Raw genomic sequence first — 5,894 nt, 5'->3', positions numbered from 1 at the left:
TGTATAGTTGAAATATTATACATTGATCGCGATTTGGGTTTGTGTATTTCTATGTTCATTACGGGTCATTTATATGACTGTTGACGAGGTGTGGGTTCGACTGCAGTGGCGTGGCACTTCGACGTATACGCAGTTTAGAACCTATTGTTGCGTGTTATTATACTTCTATTACGTGTTGCGAGATTGTTTATAAATTGTATAATCAATTTTCAATAATCATTGTCATTGTCATTTCACAATAACAAATGCAAATCTGATACAATGCATCATATCGTGACATGACTGAAATTGACACATCGAAAAGTCAATTGGAGTTCACCGCTTGCTATGATATTATAATCCCAGTGGTGTGCCGATATCAGCGGGACGGGATGAAGAGGTATATTTTACTAAGAATTAGCAAAAAGTGGAGGTTCTTGAAATTTGGGACATTGTCGCGAAATGGTGGTGTACAAGCGTGTACAGAATTCAAATCGTGAAATTTAGATTGGTCTTGTACGTGTTTCCAGAAACCGGTATCCGATCTGTAGACGCACAGGAATACATGTAATAACAGCGAAATGCTTTTTAAATACATTCGCAGAATTATCTTTTTTGGTATAATAAAAAACATCATTTGAGTAAATACATAAATTTCGGGTTAGAATTGACTACACTCAGTTAGTCACTCCATATATAAGCACGATTGATAAAACAAGTTAGTTAAATTACAAAGTTTCATTTGAGCTTTTAATACAAAATTATTTAGGTATATTTAATTAATATATTTTGTTAGAAAATACCGATCATATGTAACACGTTTATTTTACGATGCGAGTGTGATATTAAACACAATTTGGATGGCAATCATGGCTTAGTTTATGAGATACGCTTATGAGTTATTGTACTAGACGCGATGCTTCTAAATGGATTGGAAGATACTTGACCTTTGATCTACTAGAAATCCTACATTAATACTACTACTACTAATAGTAACTTCATCATGTGTTAACTACTAAACATGGTCCAGGTTGCATACAGAAGATTAAACATTTTGATATATATGCAGTAATTCGCATACGACGTAAGTACATTGTTATTAACATAATCTAGCAAAAAAGACGTTTATTTAGATTTGATACTATCACTTGTCTGTTACATGCGTTTGATAACATTTGGGCTGTTGGGGTGCACTATGCAATCGAGATGGAGAAGCACTCAATATCTGTATATAATCGATTTTCACATCTGGTTACGAACTTCACGGTGAGTCTGGCACCGAGCATCAAGTACGCTACGTAGGGTAGTACACGCATTTACATGCTGCCACGTTGATCTTATGATCCACGTACTTTAAATTAAAGACCTTATAACAACACGTTTTCTTGAAGTCAGTTATTTACCCGTAGTGTGGTCCACGTAGTTTTTATACATTGTAGTGTGTTTTATTTCTGCTTAGGGATTGGTAGGGGGGGGGGTCGTAACCCCTCGTGGTGAGAACCAAAAAGTCTGGCCTACCTGCAGGATCCATTTGTATAACATTCACGTTATTGTTTGTTAATTAAGTTGCGTTGTTGTTTTTGTCCGACTGCGATTGAAAAATCACTTGCCTGTATGTGGTATTGGAATCATCCAAAGCAATTCGTAAATTATATTCTTATTAACATTCATGATTGATTCACATAGTTGTAGCAACATCATTGTATATTCGGGACTATATGCTTAACGACATTATAAATTTGTGGCAATTTTTTGCGTTATTATGATACATGTTTATGAACTGATAGAATTGATGGATACAGTATTATTAGATTAAGGGTACAGTCTGTGGTTAAAGAAGTGATGAGAATGCGAGTTTCACGCTCCGATGCTAGCCGTTGATGAATAAAAAACATGGTGCGGAATACAACATTTGTTTACTTCTATTGCTCGAGTAAACCTGTTACTTCTAACTTCTACTAATGCAATGATATTTGTTATTACTAATGTAAGAGTTACAGTCAACATGTTTTATTGTTGTCCGCTCAGCTGCTGCCAAGCTGATAGAGTTGATTTGTTACAGGCTTTTCTGTAAAATTAACATACATAATTTATGATGAAGAAGACAGGTCATGGTAGTCTAGGAGTGTACAGTATCAATTTATTTATAGGTGGGATAAAGTGTGATATGCAATTCTTTACAATGCTTGAGTAGTGCTAAAGCATTTAAGCCATGAGAGAGCCGCACCTGTCAAATCCGTATTTATTTTATTTACCCCAATCTTTATCTTCGTTCTGGCTTGTTTCCAAAAAAAGTGTTTCAAGCATGTTATTGTTTGACTTTAGTGTAATACCTTACATTTGTGTATCTGCTAATTATTGATAACCGTTGGCCATCGTCGTAAATGCAAATGCAAGTCAACAATTCCGCTTAGACATCAACTTTATTAGTATGCGATTCGTAAGCGAAAATCAGTGAAATTATGATTTCCTTGCCCATTGTGCTCTCTGGGTTGCTAAAGTTAGGTTGGTTTTGTAGAGAATACTAGACCATGACGTCACGAGTACATACCAAGAGAGTGAACGAGGTAACAGTAAACAAGGTAATTAAGGTAATTATTGTTTATCTCACTGGATCAGTATCAATGGCATAGTATGCCTCGGAACTCAAAATATATTATACTTGATGATATGATATAATTTAATAACATTATTAATTAATATATACTTTTTAATAAATGTCATAAATGTCTAAATACTTAGTTCCTTTCCGAAGGATTGATTTAATAGAAAATACAGTGAAAATCAAGCAAGACTTATAGAAGGTAGGGGACTATTTTGCTTGTTTTTCATAGTTGCTATAGTAGACGTGCAATTTGTTTGGACAAATATTATTAGCACAAGACAGCAAATGTTATTTTATTCATTCGAAAAAAATGATTGTCAGTGTCACCTTTTTAATGAAATTTCAACGTTATATAATGTTGATTCGACATCAGTTCAATGAGACTGGGTAATGATGTTGCTTCAATTGAAAATGACATTTCAACATTACTGATACATACAAATCTTACGTAAAGATTCATGTAACATGTACAGTCACATTTCCACTAATCTTTTCAACATTATGATCTAACGTTGAGTCAACTTTGTTTCAACGTAATTGTAGAACTGACGCAATATTCCATATATCGAAATAATTTATTGGAAAAACAACGTCAAACCCTTCTTATGACGAATACATATGATGAGAACCTTGAGCGGTGATACAAATCTACAAACGAATACGCCGACGAATATGTAATTTATGGAACCCAGTTGTTAACATCGTCTCAATATGAAATTACATGGAAGCATTTACTTACAAATATTTTATGTAGTCGTAGACAGCACCGCTTTCTGTTAACACTCTCACTCGTTATTGAACAGAATAGAAAGTTGCATCGATCGCCTCAGTTCATGCAGGATAGTTTATGCCTTGTGCCGTGAAACAGTGTTTTATCACTTTCCCCTCGAAATTATATTATAAAATAGGACAGCCAATAAAATTAAAGGTGTCTAACATCTGTAAAATATATACATTATTTTCTTGATTGCTGTTGGCCTCAGGAAAATTGCAAATGAATATAAAATACTCTGTGTTATGACAGATGACAGATGTGGTTAAAAAGTATCAGCATCCGCGTCAGTAGTCACTATATCGACTTACAACACCTTGCCAATACCCCCACAGACGTATTTTCCTGATCTTGTTTAAATAATCAAGTCAGTTCACTTCACACAAACGTGATTATACTTAAAACCAAGATACATAAAGAGAAACAGAAAAGTAATGGTTAAAACACATTTTATACTAACGTGAGGTTCATAGCCGATGTATAATCCCGTTTGAATTGATGGTCCCATATTTGCAGATTAGTGTATTCAATATTACACGATACATACATATCTACGTGAAATTATTTCAAGAGATTTTCTTTGAACATGTTAACACTTGAATATGTGTAGAAAAACCAAGTCGAGAAATCTACAACGCTGATTACATTGTTAGTGTACATGTCATATATTGTATAGTTTTAACCTACGAAAGGGATAGTTACGCCTTAGGGATATATAAAATACAAGTAAATATCTTGAAATTAGGCGTGAATATTCATAGCTGGTCAATTGCACTATCAGACAATGCGGGCATGGTGTTCACGGATATAATTATTACAGCCAAACAAATTGATTATACTAAGTTGTGTTAAATATGGCATGTAATAGTATCATGAAAACAATGTGAATATGTTTTTGTTGTCATGACTTTATTTTTGGATATTTAGTACTTCATCATAGAAAATTGTGACCCTAATATTTAACAGACTCTGGCACACATGATGATTAAGTTACACTCGTCATATCGTTATATTTGTTCAATTATATGGCGCAATATACATTAACAATAATGATCACTAACTAAGGTGATTCCAACTAATGTGTTTAGTTCATGTAATCTTATATTGCGCTATTCTTTAAGATAGTTCCTGGTGACAATGTCAAATATTTATCATTTTTAATTGGGTAATTCTGAATGCGTCCATATCCTGAGCGCTGTGAAAGAGGCAGTACACATTTTCAGTCATTAATCACTGATTTTATTAAATTACAACTAATGTGAACAACCAAATACACATCAACGAGGTGGATCGTTGACAGTAGTACATTATATTCATCATACAATAACAATATTTCAACAGAGCATTTGTAATTGAAGTTAGAGAATCGTGACCGGGTATTGTTATGGCGTACATAATCTCAAATGTCAGCCCTTCAAAATGTTAGATGTTCCCATAACTTTGCTTCGTATGTTAATCGCCTGAGCAAATAAATTAATTTAATAGTACATGCGTATTTTCCTACATGCCAGGTTCATAAAAAGTTCAAATTATTATTGTATTCCAGTGACAGACAGATAACCACATCTAACATATATTCTAGGCACATATCTATGAAAATCACGTGAAATGTCGTAAAACGTACAACTCATACGCATTGATATTTTCGAAAATACGTGTTGCATTAACTGATGCTATAAAATTCGCCCTACATTGTTCTCGATAATGAAGATGCAGAAAATAACGTACACATGACACACGAAATGACAACTTCTTCATTACTTTATTGTTACTTTCCGAGAGTGAAAGGGCATGCTTAGAATATGATCGGCTAATTTGCATTATTAATTAGTAATAAATTAGCCCAATTTTTGTTTGTACATAAACTTCAACCATTAATGGTCAAACTGCACACGACAAGAAATAGCTAATTCTCACAATATCCATTCAAGAAACATTAATGTAACATATGACTCGAATGTCAATGTTTCGGAAATGGACTTTCTGTGAAAATTACGAAATTACGATCGACTACTACGATATCTGATGATTTTTGCACGTGCTGCAATCTAACAACATATTGAACGCAATCCAATAAGGTGGCATAGTAATCACTAGGACGTTAGTTAGCTTTTTGTCGATTGAACTATTTACAGGTAGCCATTACGGTACATCAGCACATGGAGCTTTCAGAATACTTACTGAAGAATTACTAGCACGTGAGTCGTTACATGCATCATTTGCAAATATTTGATGTTGTGGTAATTCGTTTTTGTTATCGATCTGTTCAATGTCGCAGTCGAACTACTTTGACTGAATCAAAACTGCCCGGCGCAAAGTACGAGACGAGAATAATGTCGTTATTGTTCAAGTTATAACGATTCGTACGCATTTTAACGTCATAACCTCTTGACACGGTAATGAGTATCAATATAATCTGTTAGTTTAGACTTATTTGAACTGTTTTAAATGACAGATGTGTTTTTGTGTTGATGGTCCATTACTATCAACACTTTAGCTAGACTACATGATGTCGCATCACGATGCTGCTTAAAACAT

The sequence above is a fragment of the Saccoglossus kowalevskii genome, chromosome 16 (genome assembly GCF_978046115.1).
Source record: "Saccoglossus kowalevskii chromosome 16, keSacKowa6.1, whole genome shotgun sequence".
Taxonomy (NCBI): domain Eukaryota; kingdom Metazoa; phylum Hemichordata; class Enteropneusta; family Harrimaniidae; genus Saccoglossus; species Saccoglossus kowalevskii.
The sequence above is the reverse complement of the archived record's forward strand: the minus strand, read 5'-3'. Positions refer to the sequence as shown.